Source organism: Helianthus annuus, chromosome 1, assembly GCF_002127325.2.
Source record: "Helianthus annuus cultivar XRQ/B chromosome 1, HanXRQr2.0-SUNRISE, whole genome shotgun sequence".
Lineage (NCBI taxonomy): Eukaryota > Viridiplantae > Streptophyta > Magnoliopsida > Asterales > Asteraceae > Helianthus > Helianthus annuus.
In genome coordinates this window covers 86,831,043-86,853,076 of record NC_035433.2, presented here as the reverse complement: position 1 = coordinate 86,853,076, position 22,034 = coordinate 86,831,043, and positions in this window count along the sequence as shown.

Below are 22,034 nucleotides of genomic sequence, written 5' to 3'. Positions count from 1 at the left end.
CAGCCTAGTTCGTTTAGTACCTGCACTTAACCTTTTGGGAAAATACGTCAGTTTACACTGGTAAATACAAATCAACTGACTCGTTTTGAAAATGATTGAAAATTGATTTAAATGCACAAGGCATAAATATTTTTATTAACTTGGGATAATTATGCAATATAAACTTGTGAACGAATTACATGTACTCGTACTTTTGGTGGCCCGGGATCTGCTGTCCGGGCTAAAGATTAAATGACACACCACATTAAAGAGTTATATACGTCGGGTGTACGCCTACACCCCGTGCTCTGGTCGTGGCCATCTCGTAAGATAATGCCAAGGATATCCGGGACACGGTCAATAACCCCCCAAAGCCTAAAGTAAGACAAGACTGTTTAAACGAGTCGCACAAACTATTCAAGACTGTACACCCCAAGGGCGCAGGATTTGTGCGCTCGATCAAGCGGTATTCTATATACCGTACCCCAAGCCCGTATAGGGAAAATAAGTCAAAATGTATTTACCTGAGCAAGTATGAATCACAAATGGTAAGTGTGGATAGCTTTTACTGGGCCTCCTAATCTGGAACAAAGGTTTATAATAACCTATTAGATTCCTAACGGGTCTTTTATTTAAGCCTAAGCTTTGACCGGTTAGTTTTAAGGATGATATGGTACAAGCGCACGACTAAGCGAAAGACCGGATAGAATGTGATTTAGACCCGACAAGTTTGAATACTTGTATAATATGGGTATACTAAATACATTCTGGATTTTGAGATAAAAATGATAACGTTTGACCCGTTTCGGTCAATTTACGCAAACTAGTTACGTAAACCGAACCGAACGCAAAAAGGGCGTTACGGGTAGCCAAAAGAGTCAAATGCAAGTTCCCTGAGATAATATGCTTTAAATATGATATAATATCAGTAAGTTATGTTCTATTATGCCCCGGATGATTTTAAACTCAATTTACACCTCCTAAGGGCATTTTGGTCATTTAAAAGATTATAAAAGAGTCAAATTGGAAATCTGAGTTACAGGTCTGATTTATACAGTAAATATACTTCATTTGATATATTATAACAGTAGAGTATGACCCGTATACAAAACTTATCATTTAAAATCAAACTATGCACCGTAGGGGTATTTTAGTAATTTCACAAGGGCTAAAACTGCCAAAACTGGACATCTGAGTTCAAAATCTTATACTTACTGTTATTATATGAAAATATGCTAAATACATCAGTAGGTATGAGTCTTATATGTTTAATATGAGTATAACGCTTACAATGCGCTAAAAACGCTAAAAATGCGATTTAGAGCCGTTTCCGGGTTTTTAAAAGAAAGCTGAGATTTTTATATTTCCAGAATGCCCAAAATAATTTATTTAACAAATAAAATCAGTAGAAAAAGGTTTGGGATCAAAAGAATGTATAAAACTCATTTTATGGCTTAAACGGTCAAAACCGGCATTAACCGAATCGACTTAGCGACGTATGATCCGATCAGCCAAAAATTAATTAAAAATCTTCAAAAATCCCAGAATATTATATAACATCAGTGGGTAAAAGTTTTATATCGAAAAGTGGCCTTAAATAGGTTATATGCTAAATGCGCCGTTTATTAAACATAAAGATATAGTTTTACGCTATCGGCCATAACTCAAGATCTGGACCACCAACTGACCTCAAATTTTCGGTGCAAGTTTATAAATTAATAATAAAGATTTCTACTCTTTCACTTTACCAAAAATCACGTTTTATATCAAAAGGGCAAAATAGTCAACTTTTAAGCATAATCGGAAACATGCATATGAATCGGTTAAGCATAGACTCAAGATGTAAAAATTCCAGAGAGTTAAACTAAAATAAAAATGGTCTAAAATAAGCTCTAATACAGATCTCATACATGCATGCACGGATCCGAATCGAGAGTCAACGAAAAAGTCGTTTTGCAAGACTTTCGGTTCCGATTCGTGTTTATACTAAAGATTGTCGAGTTGATTATGATAAAACACATTCTTATATTCATTATAATTTATTTTTGATGATCAAACTGCTTTCATGTCATCCACATTACCATTTATGCTATATTTCGCAAAAACGATTTCTGTTGACTTTTTAAGAACACCTTTGACTCGACAAATAGCATGCTTAGAGTGGGAATCAGAGAATACCCTTTTGAGGGTTTGTTTCCCACATAAATACCAACTTATAAGTGGTTTCAATTTGAGAAATGACAGAGCCAAACTCGTTTAATCGAAAAGTCAAACTATATGAACAACGGTTTGACTTTTAACTAATAATCTATGCTAGAACGGATTAGAGGATGATATGAAGGCTTACAAAGGTTCTAATGAAGCTTAGATAACACTAGGAGGCTGCCTTGTCGATCAGATTATCCCTGGAGAAGCCTTGTGAATTTCTTGAAGTTGTGAGTGTTCTTGTTACTATTACAAGAACTCAAAATGTGATGCCTTTGATCAGATTTTAAGGAGTTTTAGAGGTTATGAGAGGCTACCAAGTGTCCCATATTGCATGTCCATCTATTGGTGGGAAATGGAGGTGATACCAGCTGTCAAGCACTCAGAATTTGGACTCAACAGCAGCTGATCGCAAAAAGCTGCACCTGGGCTGCCAAACTTTGATTAAAAATGGCAGCTTTGGTCCCTGTCTTTGCACGCAAGGTTTTGGCTATGAATCTTGACTCGTAAACCCTCAAATCTGGTTTTTAAGAACCTTGGGACATTTACCAACATGGTAATGTCCTCGGATAACTTTGCGCTCACCCGAAAAGCCATGAAATTCGACGTTGACGCTTTTAACCCCTCAAGTACGGTTTTGGCCATAACTTTCTCATACGATAACGAAACTTCATGAAATTTTTACCACATATTCTAGTGAGTATATTTTAGCATTACAAAGCTTCGGGTCTGCCAAAAGTTCACTCAGAGGTATAAATTCAACATGTTGACACTTTTAGCCCCTATAGTTTGTAATTCCTCACTTTTGTGCAATTTCCGCTTCGTATGATCCATGATCCATCCGTTTAAGGTTATAAACATTATGTAGGGTTATTATAGAGTCTATTTATCCATTGTTGACACTTTGGACCCTTACGTTCCATAGTTTTCACCGTTTGTCAACTTTAGTCCCTCTAAAGTTTGTTTTTGCATATGCAAAGTCTATGACACGTGTCAATACATTATTGGACGTAAATTTTCGAGGTGTTACATCCTCACCCCCTTAAAAGAAATCTCGACCTCGAGATTTACTGAAACAAATGGGGATATTTTTCTTTCATCGTGGATTCCACTTCCCACGTATATCCGGGACCTCTACGGGCATCCCATTTAACTTTAACAATAGGCACATGCTTCCTTCAAAGCTTCTTCACCTGTCGATCCTCAATCGACAATGGTTTTTCCACGAACTTCAAACTCTCATCTATGTGTATATCTGTATGCGGTATAACCAGTGATTCGTCCGCGAAACACTTCTTCAAATTACAGATGTGGAACACATTATGAATAGCGCTAAGTTCTTCAGGCAAGTTCAACTTATAAGCGACTGACCCGACACGTTCGACAATCTTGAAAAGTCCTTTGTATCTCGGGCTTAGCTTGCCTTTCTTACCAAATCGCATCGCCCCTTTCCAGGGCGATACCTTAAGTGACACTTTTCCACCTACTTTGACGTGAAAATCTTTGCGCCTTGGATCCGCATTCGATACGGGTTTATCATTATCTCACAAGTCTTTCAACCGTTATGTGATAGTGCCTCTTGACTTATTGGCTAAATATATCCCTTAATCCTTAGGGTGTAATACATCGCGAGCTCCACCAAGCTCCTTAAATAGGCTTTTAGCTCATGAGTTATATGATCTCTGATACATTCGATTCCTTCGAATGATTTTTATATATAATCAGCGCTTAACTAGCCTGATACTTATTAATTTGGCACACCCTTCTAGAGTGATGTCTTTGTTGAACCTTATTCCTTATCAAGGACTTAGGAGGGTTGCTATTTTCATAACTCTTTGATTTTTCTGCCAAAACCGGCAATCTTACAGATGATCATGGATTTGCCTGATCTTATTCGTTGTTTCCAAGGCAACTATCATACCGGATGATTGGACTTACCAATCTTCTATTTTAACAATAGGTAATCAACATTCCATCTAAGCAAGGTCCCCAAAGGAGTAGCCTTGATACTTATACATCAATTATTATAAAAAAGCTTATCTTAATTGTGAAATGGTTATTCCAACCATTACTTAAGACTAATCCTAAGGGATAGTTAATTCTCACAGTTAGTCGAACAGTCGACGATCCTGGGCAACTGATGGAAATTCTTAATTGTTGCCTATTTTGGGTTGCGGTATTTCATGCATAAGCAAAATGAACCGTCTTTCTTAATTAACGATACCGATTTCTTCAGGGTATCGAGTTAGGCTATATGAATCCTTTATTTTAAAACTTACTTAATTGGGTTTCGAATTATCCAATGATGGTACTAGCCGACTTGGGGATTCATAAAGATACAACCCTAAATGGGATATAGAAATCTTAATTCTACTTGCCTCTCAGAAGGTAAACAAGGTAATCTTAGAAGAAGATAATCAAGATACAAGGAGATTACAGAGGTTTTCCAAATCTCAGGCTCCAGTTCATCCATCATTTTCTGTGTCAGATAACTGACACATTTATGTCACAAGTCCAGGAATTCCTTAATCGGGAACATTTGCATGAAAACTTCCATTCTGGATATCTTCTTTGAATACCATTAGTTGACTTTAGTACCATATGACCATCGGGATATCTTTGTGGTCCCATGCATTAAACCTCCATACTGATCAGGCATGGAAGCAATCTATGGAACATGTTAAGATACACAAATCCTCATATGGCGCTTTTATCATACCATCTGGTATTCGTAATCGATTGAGATCAAGGAGATATCGACTATATGTGCTGACGCACTACCTCTAGAGAGAGGCTACTTCTAGACTTTTGCAATTGGAAGTTTCTGACACGAACAGAAGGGATGGTTCTTATGATTTCACTTGTAAGTTTTACGTTACACTTAATGTCAGGGGTTCTTACGGGAAAATTTCTTAAAAGTTTGCTAGGCTTAAAATCTTATGAGAGACTTAGCAGTTTCTGAATTCAAACGTAACCCTTAGCCAAAAGAGTCACAATAAGGGTTTATCTGGAGTCAGTATTAATGTGAACTGCCTCTAATTGTTCATCAGGAAGGTTAAACGCCTCCATTCTTAATCCCTTTTAAACTTAGCTATAGGATCTTTGACAATTTGTAGGGCAGTCTAAGCTTGACTGGTTATTTCTTAATTTATATAATCATAAGTAGCGGAGGTGGATCCATAATGGATTCATAGTAAGCAGGCTTTGAAACCTTAATGTGCCCTCTCGTTGCTGATGCTAAATCATAATATATATAGTGCATTATGCTTAAATTCTAGGTTAACCGAATAAGAGCACTATCTCAACCAATGAATTAATGTTTGCAACCCACTGCCGATAGTTTCTAGTTCTTATGGGGGTCGGAAAAATTCTTATTTCCTCTTTTCCACTTTGCAAAGTGGATACCAAGTTTTTCTAATAAGGTCCTTAAAATTTGGATCATCCCATACTGTATAAGGGGACTCCATTATTGTCCTCATAATTTAAGGGTATTACCACCGAATGTTTATGACGCATACCTTACCGCGTGCTTTCCAGCATAACCACTGTTATATCTAATGGTTTCTACTTCTTTCAACAATTCCTTGCAATCAGTGGCCCCTTTTTAACTATTGAAGTCTCTTGACTTTCATGAGACGAAGTACTTTTTAAGTACATCCTAAAAATGGGCTCCTTGTCACATATGATTTTCTTTGGGTCATTCTTCGCATATGGAGTATGAGTAAAACTCTTATTTGAGTAGCGACATGTGTTCTAGCGTAAACAACATTTGGCTTTCTTGAATCATTTCATGAGTTTTCCCATAACCTTTCTAACAACTGCGTTAACTTTGGTTTTGGAGATTAACTCCTTTAACATTGAGGTTCACTCTTGATGCACCGTTAACATTTGTCGCATCTCTAGCATTGCGACTGTTGTTTGTCTTATACGAGTTTTTCCCTACTCGAATTATTTGGTATTAAATACCAAATGTGACAATTTATTGCGTGCATTTCAATCAGCTAGTCATTGCTCTAATGACTTATCATACATTAATCATGGTATTATTAAACCATATAAGCATTCCTAAGGAGTGTTATCTGAGTGTACATCAATCATATCCGGCCTAAGACACAAAAGGATCATTAATGGCCTTTAGGGCTTTGGCCGAGTCCGCTACCCTTTTAACAGGGGATCAAAATGTCCCAGCTGTCTTTGGCATATCGATGATTTTAGATAACTCGAAGGCTTGCCATAATGGCTTTCTAAAGTATGAAACATTAGTCCGCCAGGGAGGACATAAATAATCATATGGCACGAAGGCCTTGTTGCATACGACGTTATAAAATATGGTAACAAATGCCTGTCATAGAGGACATTAATTTATAATCCGCAATCTTATTAGATTAGGGGTTTTAAGATTTGAATCTAGTTCTTCACCATTGGACAGGGAGTCATAGGCTACCCTTGTCATCGTTTTGAAAGGCGATTTATTTTTATTTTGGCACATAGGCAAATCCTAGGACATCATTAATGGATGCTTACATATATACATATATGTATATATAATTATCATCATTGAGTATATCAGTCATGATCTTATCGATCTCATAGACTTTAAGGCTTGGGCATTGCCCATCACCTTTGACGATGTACCACAATGGTCATATCTGACAATGTCTCTAATGGACAATATAACATATAACCCGTGGGTGATATAGATCTTATCGGTGATTCAGGATAACACCACGAAGGGTAGTACAATAAACACACTTATATATAGGAAGTACCAGCAGCGTATCCACCATGTGTTTATTGTATTACTCTAGCTTCGTTATCTAATTCACTGTCAAGATGCATACAATCATAACCCTTGAATCGGGAAGTACTTCTCGAAAGCTCCTTATGAAGATAGGAAGGCCCAAGATTGTACCTTAAATATTCTATAAAATAATAGGATCATCGTATCAGATGATATTAGTCATGATCACACTGATCATATAGACTGTAGGGTTGGGTATAACCCACCACTTTGAACAGGGGGTCATAAGGTCCACCACTAGCTTTGTCCTATTACAAATAGAACAAGGTATAGCCCATAAGCTTTTCATCACTAGGGAGGTTAATATTATGGTGACCATACTGATGATACTGGTCAGGATCGCGTTGATCATAAAGACTATGGAATTTGAGCATAGCTCACCCCCCTTGGGCAAAGAATTATAAAAATTATAATTGTCTTGTCACTATTGGACAATATATTATATCTCGTAGGCAAAATATCACTAAGAGATGTTAAATAACATGATCATCATATTATTAGTCATGATCGCATTGATCTTATAGACTATTATGTTTGGACCTAGTCCAATATTTTAGACAGGAGGTCAAAGGCCATCACTGTCGTTGTCTTTCGGATAACAAGTTTAACTTACAAGCATTTCATCACTAACGGATGTTTATAATATGATTGTCTCGTAGGATGATATAAGCCATGATTTCTACATCACTAGGGTAGATAAGGGAATTGGAAGAGTCTAATATAAGGATGACTGTTGTGATTTTTCGAATCACATTTGTCAAGAGTGCTAACACGTTCTTAGGTGTTAACAAGGATCTGAATCCCTTGAGTAGGTTTCTCCATCTTGGCCGTGAAGGCTAGGTCTTACCCTTAAGATTCTTTTTAAACTGTATACCGGCAGAGAAGGAAAGATATTTATTTTATTCAGGATTTTTATCATAATCCTAATTTAAAAGTTAATACTGGCACAAATGGCCTAGTCGCGCAGACAAGTTTAATTTATGAGCCATGATCTCAAAGAATCGCGGCAGTAAGGTTTGAATCAAAGTTCATTACCTTTTCCTTACAGGGAGCTGTAGGCTACCACTGCCTTTAGTCTTATACGACATCCACTATAGCCCGTAGGCGCTTCCCTTATAAGGGATGGCTATTTTACTTACAGGGAATTTTAAATAAATCCCAATTTTCAAATTTATTACCCGTAGGCACTTCATCCTTAATGGATGGCCATTTTACTTGCAGGGAATTTTAAATAAATCCCAATTTTCAAATTTATTACCCGTAGGCACTTCATCCTTAATGGATGGCTATTTTACTTGCAGGGAATTTTAAATAAATCCCAATTTTCAAATATGGCCTGTGTGATTTGTACTGCATCACAATTTGCCCAGCATGTTATCACGCTTTCAGATGTTAACATAAATTTGGAATCTTTTTGACAGGTTCTACCATCTTGGCCATGTCTGCGACGACACGTGGCTAGGTTTCACCCCTAAGATTCTCTTTTTAACATAACGCAGATCAATCTTAAGTTGAGACGTTAATTATGGATCTGATTCTAGTTATGGAGATACCATCTTGGCTCTGTCTTAAATGACACCTGAGCTAGGTCTTGTCCTTTTTTTAGATTTTGCCATCTTATAATAATGGTAGATCTTGCAAAAAGGAATGTTACTTTAATTTATTTCATATATTATATTCTTATATATTGAATAAAATTTTTTTTGATAAAGTATTCCAATGATTTTAAAAATACTGAATTGTCCTAAAAGGAACTTAAAGGAAATAATGTTGTCCTCAAAGGGACCAAAAGATAAATACCGTTATAAAGATTTCTAAGGAAACGATCTTCAGTAAAAGGAGTCTCTTCCTCCTTATTTTATTTCTGAATGCTTTCTCCTTGGATGTTCATTTCATTTTAGCCGTGGTACGAAGCTCAGCATCTCGGGGCTCCGGGTGTGGAGAACTCCTATTACGGCTCCTTCGCTTGGCGACGTATCCAATATATAAAATAATTGGAAGCAATAAATTCCAGATTAGAATCAGGAATATTCCTATGTTAAGTCTAGACTCAAGTATGTGCAATTGTGTTACTGAGATTAATCACATTAGGGTAGTGTTTAATTCACTCAGCGTTGGCTCTGATACCAACTTGTCACACCCCGATTTCCACGTGTCACCGGTGGGCCCGGTGTGGGGTACAGTGACGTGGTTGGCATCGTCATAGACAAACAACACAATATAATAATGCACAGCGGAAGCAGAAATAGATTCATTTCAACTTTATATAAAATGTATTAATAAACCTCATAATTAGTTGAAACGGATCCACAGGCGGATCAAATAAATAAGATAAATTGTTCAACAGTTTATTTGTCGTCCAAGCTTGCGAGACTATAATGGACGCTCTTAGGAAACAGCCAGCCTAGTTCGTTTAGTACCTGCACTTAACCTTTTGGGAAAATACGTCAGTTTACACTGGTAAATACAAATCAACTGACTCGTTTTGAAAATGATTGAAAATTGATTTAAATGCACAAGGCATAAATATTTTTATTAACTTGGGATAATTATGCAATATAAACTTGTGAACGAATTACATGTACTCGTACTTTTGGTGGCCCGGGATCTGCTGTCCGGGCTAAAGATTAAATGACACACCACATTAAAGAGTTATACACGTCGGGTGTACGCCTACACCCCGTGCTCTGGTCGTGGCCATCTCGTAAGATAATGCCAAGGATATCCGGGACACGGTCAATAACCCCCCAAAGTCTAAAGTAAGACAAGACTGTTTAAACGAGTCGCACAAACTATTCAAGACTGTACACCCCAAGGGCGCAGGATTTGTGCGCTTGATCAAGCGGTATTCTATATACCGTACCCCAAGCCCGTATAGGGAAAATAAGTCAAAATGTATTTACCTGAGCAAGTATGAATCACAAATGGTAAGTGTGGATAGCTTTTACTGGGCCTCCTAATCTGGAACAAAGGTTTATAATAACCTATTAGATTCCTAACGGGTCTTTTATTTAAGCCTAAGCTTTGACCGGTTAGTTTTAAGGATGATATGGTACAAGCGCACGACTAAGCGAAAGACCGGATAGAATGTGATTTAGACCCGACAAGTTTGAATACTTGTATAATATGGGTATACTAAATACATTCTGGATTTTGAGATAAAAATGATAACGTTTGACCCGTTTCGGTCAATTTACGCAAACTAGTTACGTAAACCGAACCGAACGCAAAAAGGGCGTTACGGGTAGCCAAAAGAGTCAAATGCAAGTTCCCTGAGATAATATGCTTTAAATATGATATAATATCAGTAAGTTATGTTCTATTATGCCCCGGATGATTTTAAACTCAATTTACACCTCCTAAGGGCATTTTGGTCATTTAAAAGATTATAAAAGAGTCAAATTGGAAATCTGAGTTACAGGTCTGATTTATACAGTAAATATACTTCATTTGATATATTATAACAGTAGAGTATGACCCGTATACAAAACTTATCATTTAAAATCAAACTATGCACCGTAGGGGTATTTTAGTAATTTCACAAGGGCTAAAACTGCCAAAACTGGACATCTGAGTTCAAAATCTTATACTTACTGTTATTATATGAAAATATGCTAAATACATCAGTAGGTATGAGTCTTATATGTTTAATATGAGTATAACGCTTACAATGCGCTAAAAACGCTAAAAATGCGATTTAGAGCCGTTTCCGGGTTTTTAAAAGAAAGCTGAGATTTTTATATTTCCAGAATGCCCAAAATAATTTATTTAACAAATAAAATCAGTAGAAAAAGGTTTGGGATCAAAAGAATGTATAAAACTCATTTTATGGCTTAAACGGTCAAAACCGGCATTAACCGAATCGACTTAGCGACGTATGATCCGATCAGCCAAAAATTAATTAAAAATCTTCAAAAATCCCAGAATATTATATAACATCAGTGGGTAAAAAGTTTTATATCGAAAAGTGGCCTTAAATAGGTTATACGCTAAATGCGCCGTTTATTAAACATAAAGATATAGTTTTACGCTATCGGCCATAACTCAAGATCTGGACCACCAACTGACCTCAAATTTTCGGTGCAAGTTTATAAATTAATAATAAAGATTTCTACTCTTTCACTTTACCAAAAATCACGTTTTATATCAAAAAGGGCAAAATAGTCAACTTTTAAGCATAATCGGAAACATGCATATGAATCGGTTAAGCATAGACTCAAGATGTAAAAATTCCAGAGAGTTAAACTAAAATAAAAATGGTCTAAAATAAGCTCTAATACAGATCTCATACATGCATGCACGGATCCGAATCGAGAGTCAACGAAAAAGTCGTTTTGCAAGACTTTCGGTTCCGATTCGTGTTTATACTAAAGATTGTCGAGTTGATTATGATAAAACACATTCTTATATTCATTATAATTTATTTTTGATGATCAAACTGATTGCATGTCATCCACATTACCATTTATGCTATCTTTCGCAAAAACGATTTCTGTTGACTTTTTAAGAACACCTTTGACTTGACAAATAGCATGCTTAGAGTGGGAATCAGAGAATACCCTTTTGAGGGTTTGTTTCCCACATAAATACCAACTTATAAGTGGTTTCAATTTGAGAAATGACAGAGCCAAACTCGTTTAATCGAAAAGTCAAACTATATGAACAACGGTTTGACTTTTAACTAATAATCTATGCTAGAACGGATTAGAGGATGATATGAAGGCTTACAAAGGTTCTAATGAAGCTTAGATAACACTAGGCGGCTGCCTTGTCGATCAGATTATCCCTGGAGAAGCCTTGTGAATTTCTTGAAGTTGTGAGTGTTCTTGTTACTATTACAAGAACTCAAAATGTGATGCCTTTGATCAGATTTTAAGGAGTTTTAGAGGTTATGAGAGGCTACCAAGTGTCCCATATTGCATGTCCATCTATTGGTGGGAAATGGAGGTGATACCAGCTGTCAAGCACTCAGAATTTGGACTCAACAGCAGCTGATCGCAAAAAGCTGCACCTGGGCTGCCAAACTTTGATTAAAAATGGCAGCTTTGGTCCCTGTCTTTGCACGCAAGGTTTTGGCTATGAATCTTGACTCGTAAACCCTCAAATCTGGTTTTTAAGAACCTTGGGACATTTACCAACATGGTAATGTCCTCGGATAACTTTGCGCTCACCCGAAAAGCCATGAAATTCGACGTTGACGCTTTTAACCCCTCAAGTACGGTTTTGGCCATAACTTTCTCATACGATAACGAAACTTCATGAAATTTTTACCACATATTCTAGTGAGTATATTTTAGCATTACAAAGCTTCGGGTCTGCCAAAAGTTCACTCAGAGGTATAAATTCAACATGTTGACACTTTTAGCCCCTATAGTTTGTAATTCCTCACTTTTGTGCAATTTCCGCTTCGTATGATCCATGATCCATCCGTTTAAGGTTATAAACATTATGTAGGGTTATTATAGAGTCTATTTATCCATTGTTGACACTTTGGACCCTTACGTTCCATAGTTTTCACCATTTGTCAACTTTAGTCCCTCTAAAGTTTGTTTTTGCATATGCAAAGTCTATGACACGTGTCAATACATTATTGGACGTAAATTTTCGAGGTGTTACATGTCTTGGGAATGTCTTCTTCATGCACACGAAGCTGATGATATCCAGATCGTAGATCAATCTTTGAAAAATAAGAAGCGCCTTGCAATTGATCAAAGAGATCATCAATGCGGGGTAGGGGATATCGATTCTTGATGGTGAGCTTGTTAAGCTCACGATAATCGATACACATCCTAAAAGATCCATCCTTCTTCTTGACAAAAAGAACGGGAGCACCCCAAGGTGAAAAGCTAGGACGGATAAAACCTTTGTCGGAGAGCATAATTCTTGCATCTCTGATGGTGCAAGACGGTATGGAGCTCTGGCAATGGGATTTGCACCAGGTACGAGATCAATACGGAACTCGACTTGGCGTGCTGGAGGTAGACCAGGTAACTCTTCAGGGAAAACTTCAGAATAATCCTGAACGACAGGAATATCTGAAATAGTCTTACCCTTGCCTTTATCTGCTGTAACATGTGCTAAGAAAGCCACATAGTTCTTCCGAAGATACTTCCGTGCTTTAAAACAAGACATAAGTCTGAGACCACCGGCAGGCTTCTCACCACGAACCTGTAGGATCTCGCCTGTCGACATCGGCACACGAACAATCTTCTCAGAACAAACTATCTCTGCGCGATGCTTAGATAACCAATCCATTCCCACAATAACGTCGAAGCTTCCAAGTTGCATTGGCGTGAGGTCAATAGGAAAAATATGGTCGTTAAGGTTCAACTGGCAGTTGCGTAGAACAAAATTAAGAACAATGGGTTCACCACTGGCAACCTCTACTGTCAAAGGTTTACCTAGTTTCGTTCTAGACACGCGAAGCATTGTCTCAAAAGACAATGACACAAAGCTTTTGTCGGCACCCGAATCAAAAAGAACAGATGCTGGCTGATTATTAATAAAGAACGTACCGTTCACCACCTCATTGTCTGTTTGTGCTTCTTGTGCATTCATGTTGAAGACTCGACCTCGAGCCTGAGCCTGATTCTGGTTTGCATCCTGGTTCTGGTTGGCTAGTCTTGGACACCGATTTCTGTAGTGGGTCAGATCCCCACAGTTATAACAAGCACCTGGTGGGTAGTTTGGTCGTGCAGCCTGACCCTGTTGCTGAGCAACTTGTTGAGCAGGGTTCTGAACTGCGCGATTCTGAGCAAACCGACAAACATCGGCAAGATGACCCGACTTCCCACAGTTAGTACAGAAACGACACTGATATTGCGGCTGATGGTGATTGTTGCATTGATTGCACAAAGGTGCACTTCCTGAATAGGGCTTCTTTGCTGGAGGCTGGTTGGGAGCTGCCCGGTTAGCTTGGGCAGTGACAGCATAGTTTTGGGAAGCCTTACGCTTCTTTGCCCTTTTTGATGAACCAGTCTCCTTTCCGTTCTTGTTTTGACCTTTCTTGCTATCTTCCTTGTCAGCCGACTGTTTCTTGCCCTTGTCACCCTTCCTGTGTAATTTGTTCTTTCGAATCTGCGACTCAGTCAATGTCGCTGATAACTCGATCGCCTGACGGAGTGTGGTAGGGTTTCTACCAGTAAGGATGTCTTGTACCGAGTCAGGCAGGCCGTCGATGTACCTTTCGATAGCCTTATCGAGTGGGGTAACCATAGTTGGGCAAAGCAGACTCAACTCCTCAAACCTATCAGTATAAGCCCTGTGCTCGCCACTATCTTGCTTCAAAACATCAAATTCTTTCTCCAACGCTCGTTGTTCATGACGAGGACAAAACTCCCTCATCATAAGAGCTCTCAGTTCAGCCCATGTCTGAGCTAGAGCAACTTCTGCACCTTGATCTCTCATAACCCCGTTCCACCATGTAAGAGCCCTCTTCTGGAACACACTTGAAGAAAACTCGACCTTGCGATTGTCAGGACACTGCACATGACGGAAAGTGTTCTCGATGCTCTCGAACCACTGAAGAAGCCCAGTTGCTCCCTCAGAACCACTAAACTTGAGTGGCTTAGCCGAGTTAAAATCCTTGTATTTGCATGTACCATTGTTGTTGTTGTTGGCCTGGTTCCATTGAGCAAAGAGATTTGGGAATTGAGCAGCCATCTGCTGCGCAATAATTTCTGCTAGCTCGGCAGTAGCTATCTGGTTGTCGCGTCGAGGAGGCATTCTAGAAGAGAAAAACATGAAATGAAACGAGTGAGATGATTGGATGAAGAGAATGAGATGAAGCAAAATCAATAAAAGCAAAGATGGCGGTTATGCATCGCAAAGCAAACAAGCGACATGAAATGTCTAGTCAAAGTAAATGGGTCAGAATTAGTGTATCGCGAAGACATGCTCGCCTATAAGTGAACACTCACCCCAAGAGTTCCCAGGTAAGAGTGACTGGTCCGATTATGTGGATTTGTACGAACACTCTAGCCTTAGACAGAAAACCCAGGGTACAGGCATTCACTCTTCCAGTTCGCACGTGTTCACACTATTAACCCAAAACTTTGACGGGATTTTTGAAATCCAAAGAGGTTCAAAACCATATAACAGAGGGTTCAAAACCTAGTAATCAATCACCCTAGAACAGATGATTAATTTTCAAAGCGGATTCGGAACCGAAGTTCCCGTTGTGGTTATCACCTAAGGATAGGTGATGTGCATGTTTTAAAATCTAAACACAAGATAACTTGTGTTAGGGTCCTAGAAAGTTATAGTCTAGGTCAAAGCATTACTAATAACCTAATTCCCTATAACCATTGGCTCTGATACCAACTCTTCTGTCACACCCCGACCGCGTATAACATGCAACCGCGGCGGAAAATGTCAGGGAGTGTTGTGGACAGAATTAATTGTTATACAACCATGGAAATTAAAGTTACATTTTATTTATCAAACACGGGTGTTACATTGTCTTAATAGGAAGTACAGAATTCAAAACATAGTTATACTAGTTCTATCTTCACTTTTAGTCTCTAAGGCACAGGTCCGCCCTAGTATCATGATCAACATCTTATGGAACAGCTCCTGAAAACACATGTGAAAGTAGGTATGTCAGCATAAAAAATGCCTGTGAGATACATAGGTTCTGTGAAAGTGGGATTCATGACTTGAGTTTTAAAGAAATGTTTAATAACAGTCAGTCATGAACCTTGTAATTTGTCTCGCTTTGTAAACCATTTGAAAAACGATAATATCAGATGATATGTATAGATAAACGTAAGGTTAAATGAATAACCTAGTAAAATGAGTTGAATAAAATAAGTTGTTCTGTAAGACAATGTTTAATGAAAAGTATGTTATTTGTATAAAATGTTATATGTCTAAACTAAAATGATTTAGATAACGCTAAGATATGTAATATTATACAAACATTTATATATAGGAAGTACCAGCGGCGTATCCACCATGTTTGCATCATATTACATACTCCACGTTACTCAAACCATTTACCCAAACCATCCACCATGTAAGATTGTTCTTGTATAACTCAATTGCCAAGTGTTATTGTGTAAATCATGTCAAATGTCTATGTTCAATGTAAACCACCAAATGTGTATGTCAATGTGTTTATGTTCAATGTAAATCATGTAATGTGTATCCCAAAATGTATCATGTACGGTAAGCGAAATGTATCAACTTAAACCATATGTAAAATGCACCAAAACAAGTCGTTGAAGTAAAACGTGGTTTAAATCAACGTTATGTTCTGTGGAAAAATGCATGCTCTATTGATATTAACATTTATGCGGTATTGTGAAATATGCATACATCCAAGCCTTGAGACTGTGGCGATAAACCCTTAAACAAATTAAAGGTTTATCTAAGTTATGTATATCGAATTCGGTCATTCCTTACAATCCTATCAAACCCAGGATTTCAGGAACGGGAGTTGTCAATTCCTATGGTACGACTACCTACTAACGAACGGCGTAGCTAATGTTAATGAATGTATTGTCCCATGTTAAACAAACCAAATGTCATAACAAAATGAAGGCATGTGATGTAAACAATTGTACTAAGTATGCTAAGTAAACATACGAAGTAGAAGTGCTCATGTAAATCAATGTGCCCATATGCTGAGTAAACATATGCAGCAGAAATGTTCATGTAAATCAATGTGCCCATATGCTGAGTAAACATATGCAGCAGAAATGTTCATGTAAATCAATGTGCCCATATGCTGAGTAAACATATGCAGCAGAAATGTTCATGTAAATCAATGTGTCCATATGCTGAGTAAACATATGCAGCAGAAAATGTAATTAAATCAATGTACTAAGTACGCACACAATGGGCATACATAGCATGAAATGTAATGAAATCATGTACTATAATGTACTAATGAGCATAGCAGATATACGATGTGAAAACATGGAAAGCATGAAAGTAACAGATAGGCACATGTGTTTCACCCCAAAACAGTTTGGAAAACAGTAAAAGAGGGGTTCAATGTACTCACCTGAGATTGCTTTGAATTCCTTGTATAATAACCAGATAATGCTAGAGATCACGGGATATCAAACGGCACCTAATAGGTAGCTATATTAATATACCTGACCGAAATCGGAAGGATCGGATAATATGCGGGTTCGTAAACCAAACGAGTATGGAGACTTGTGTAATATGGTTTAACAAAGCCTACATACTAAAATGAAACCTAACCTAAGTGCTTGCGACCCATTACGACCCGTTTAGGTAGCTTATGCTACCTTACGCGTCGTTCGCGTAGAACGCGTCTGGAACGCCTAACATCGTGACCACAAGGTATAACCTCGGAAGGTTATAGCTATGGTCACCTAATGTGTTTGGTCAGATCCTAATGATGACCAAATGGGTCGGGTTCAAAAGTATAAGCGATGGTTTAGATCGCTTACCTTACGACCCTATATATGCACTAAACTAAAAGTGACGAGCTAAGCATGTTAGAACATGCTTAACTAAGTTTAGAAAAACAGGTTTGGCATCAAAACAAACGGCTTTGATGCTCACGAGTAGTTTGGTTACAAAATACGCAAGAATGCGCATTTTGGCCGAAACTACGACTCGTCACTGAGCCTAGATAACGTGGGGATCAGTAGGTATAGTCACTACGGACTATAACCATCGTGATCACGCTCACGTCATGAAGTTCCACGAACTTCTTGTTGACCATAGGCTGGTCAATGCAGAAAGTCAACAAAACGTTGACTTTCGGACTTGAAAAGCGAATAAAAGAACGAAAGAATACTTACGGAGGGTCCACGAATGCTAATCTAGATCAAAGAGCTCAGGTATGAAGTAATGGCATCAACTTAGAGCATTTTGATCAGATTGTGTGGGTTTTTGCAACAATGGGGGGTGGGTATTTATAGTATTTCCCGAACCGTTAGGATCGTTTCTTGAAAAACGTGATTGAATCTTGCGCGTACACTTGTCGAAAGGTTGTGGTTACTGAAAATACCCCTTAGTGAACTGAAAGGGCAAGCCAAAATCATGTGGTTGTGGTTAAACCAGCTGAAATTTGCTGACTAGATGTTCTTATCTGTTCTGCATGTCCCACGCGGCCCGCGTGAAGGTGCAGGCCAGACTTACGCGGGCCGCCTGGCCCCGTCTGATCTGCACCACTTGCAGAATTTACAGATTTGGTCCCTGTTGCGTGTTTAAGCTATTTCCGACACTTCTAAGGCCCGTAAATCCAACTTTAAGGCCCTAAAATGATGCCTAAACATTGTGGACATGAAACATGCTCAAAAATGTTCCGGATGTTGGTTCGTTTGGCCGTACGATCGCGATGTTCGCTTAATTACGACGGAATGCGCATAAGCGCAAAAAACGATCCAAATGACCGACGAATGGATTTTTCTCATGCCAAACACTAAGGCATAATATAAGGATGCTTACATAAATTTTTGGATGTCCGGATGTATTCAGAACGTAAGTTATGCGCGAAAGTGCAAACTTGTGCACTTTTTGACACTTTTAGTCCCTGAATGATCCAAAAGTTTGTTTTAGCATACCAAACCCCTCAAAGCCTATTTCTAAGCTATGTAAAGGATATTTATGGTATGTTCAACTTATGGACATGTTCCAGAATGTTTGTTACACTTCGAATTGACATACTTTCGCAGTTTGTCAATTTTAGTCCCTGTAAACGAATTAACTTGTTTTTGCCATACCAAAGCCTTCAAAACTTATTTCTAAGTTATGTAAAGGTTATTTAAGGTATGTTGAGTATATGTTGATGTTCCGGAGTATTTGTTGCATTAAACTGAGCACGTTTAAGCACCAGTTAGCGTATAACTCTCCAGAAAGCGATGTAGAGTTTGAAATTGAACAAAAGTCAAAACATGAAAAATGTAAAACACAACCAAACAAACATTGGGATCAAATAACATTGTTTTATTGATAATAGAACTGTTCATGATGATTACAAGCACAAATGTTACATGCAGAGGGGCAGCAGTTGTTGTGACAACACAGTTCTTGTTGCTGGAGCTGCTGTTGTTGTGCTTCTTCTTGCGACGTGATGACTTGGAGGGCTTATCCCAGAAACCAGATTTTACTCGCTTATCGTTGATCTCGGCGGCAAGCAAGTAAGTCTCCTCAATTGATGATGTCTTGGCGGCGTGAACAAAGTCAGCAACACAATCAGGTAGAGCTCGAATGTACTTCTTGATGGCCATGTCTGGCGTCTTAACTTGATCGGGACAGATAATGCTAAGCTGCTTGAAGCGAGCAGTCAAAGCAGCGTTGTCTCCGTCCTTCTGCTTGATGTTCCAAAACTCGTCCTCCAGCTTTTGGCGTTCATGGGGAGGGCAGAATTCGTCCATCATAATGGCTTTCAGCTCTTCCCAAGTCAGTTCATAAGCTGCATCATTCCCGCGTTTGTTTCGTTCGGCCGTCCACCAGTCTAGAGCTCGGGACTGGAAGACACCGGTCACATTTAGGGTACGGAGATTTTCAGGACAGCCGCTTTGGCGCAGAGTGACTTCAACCGAATCAAACCATTGAAACATGGCGGTAGGGCCATCTTCTCCGGTAAACTCTTTTGGTCCGCATGCCTTGAACTGTTTGAAACTGAAAACGGTCTTGTTAGCATCTTTAGGAGCTTCGGTTCGCGACTCCTTAGACGATTTGCTGACGTTTTCATACACCTCGCTCACAGCTTTTGCCACTTGCTTGGCGATGATAGCAGCGAGACGCTTGTCTCTCTTTTCTTGGCGAGTAAGAGGGGTTCGGTGTCCAGATGACGACATGGTCTGCAACAGACATCGTCGTAGGTCTCAGACACAACAAATCGAATCTCACCTCACACATCTACTACTTACTAAAGCTCAGGAACACGATAAGGCATGAATCACATAAACACATAGGCTCAAAACCACATATTCGCGTAATCACAAAAGCACAGAAGCACATAGAGCACAGAATCACAGAAGCACATAAGCACATAGGCATTTAATCACAAATGCAGTTAATGTCACGCAATTCTCCTATCCGCACACAGTAGCACATACAGTATCCTAACTGCATCTAAGTTTTACGAGTTATTCGAATATAGAGATCACGAATAGCATATCGAGTAGTATAGTATAGTCGTATAGCGTGTCGAGTAGTATAGCATAATCGTAGCATAATATTGTCTAAAATTGCAGCGACTTGCTAGCGTCTTGAGTTAGAATCAGTGTTGCAAAAGTCGCTAGGCGGTCCCTAGTCGGCCGACTGGGGAGTTGGGAGTAATCGGAGTACTCGGAGAGTACTCGGGGAGTACGCGGACATGATAAATATAAAGAAAATTAATTGGTGTATATTATATCTATGTTAAAAGAAGCATAATTCATGTCAAAATGAGTATAATTTTAAAATGAAACATGTTTGAAGTTCAAATCTCACCGAGTATAAGGCCGAGTAGTCCGAGTACAAGGCTAAGTAGGCCGAGTACAAGTCCGAAGTATTCTGAATACAAGGCCGACTAGTCTGAGTACAAGGCCGACTAGTCCGAGTACAGGCCGAGTAGGCCGATTTTGACCGCCGCCGACTAGTCAAGTCCGACTAGGGTAAACTCGCCTCGGAGGTGGTCCGAGGACCGAGTACTCGCCGAGTACAAGGCCGAGTAGGCCGACTTTTACAACATTGGATAGAATAGCAATATGAGTCGTGTGTGTCGATCGAAGTGATAGCGAAAATCGAATGATTTTAAAAAAATTAAAACACGTAAACAGACAAGTACACTTAAAACACATAAAATTAACGAGTTATCAGAGTTGGCAGTTGCGAACTCAGAATCGAAACACATAAAATCGAGGGATAGATTGTCTGCGGCTACTAGACATCGACTACCCAAAGCGGTTCGACTATTCGTAGTGGACTTGTCGTCACTTTTCGACTTTCGGGTTTGCGTTGCTGCCTCGATTCGAAGTTGGGGATGCAGGTGCGGGTATAAGGATTCGAAGGGTGGCCTTGCAAGACATTGGACAATTCGTCAAGAAACGACCCCAAAGTAGTTTAATACGCATGCCGCGTAAAATAAAAAGAGAATGGATCCGGCATGCCAACTACCGAGCGTATGTTGGAAACTCGGTAGGCAAATGTGCACTTCGACCACCATGAGAGGCAAATCAGGTATGATTGTTGTAGAGTTTGTATTATTTTCGTTTTATTTTTTTTCCTAGTTAAATAAACGTTGCGGGTGTATTCCCTATATAATCCTCACGAGACCTACTCGTCCTCCCGAGCTATCGGGAGGTTTAAAAGGGCTTGTTGCATAAGCTAAATGCAACCGTGATTCCTACGAAAGTGAGTTAGGTTTGTTGTTATTGTAAATTATTTTTCCACATTAATCAAAGTGAATTAACGTATGACTTGGTAATATTTTCATAAAAGTGGTAGAACTAGGTAGCTAATAAATTTTAGGGGGGGGGGTAGTGCACGGTCCTCCCAACCGCCGGAGTTATCTCACTCCAGGAGCCGCTACCCGACCAAGCTAGCTCCGCGGTGACTTCCCCATGCCGAGTTCTTACCCTGGGCGACATATGCCACTCCCAAGACTCGAACCCGGTACCTCTGGGAAGAGGTGGGTGTCGGTGGCCAACTGGGCTCGGTAGCTAATAAATTTTAATGGTTGTGAGAAGCATGCTTCTACACAAGGGTTAAGATTTGTAGGTACATTATGTTCGTGGGACGACCGCTTTCTTGAAGAGAAGAAGAACACACGAGGAATGAACTCAAAAATCAGGTGCATACGTTTCTTTTTTACTTTTGATTTTTTAGTTAGCAAATAAGTGGATTGTAAATTGTATTTTATTTTCCGGGGTGAAATTTTGGGGAGGTTAGCCGTGTCACATCCCTTGTGCATTTCAAAAAACTCTATTTCTTACACATTGAGGATAGTGTTCACCTCAAGTGTGGGGATGGGGGAGTAGTAAAAGTTTTCGATTTTGACCCGTTCATTTAAACACTACACATTGAGGACAATGTTTACCTCAAGTGTGGGGATGGGGGAAAATTTCAAAATTTTTTT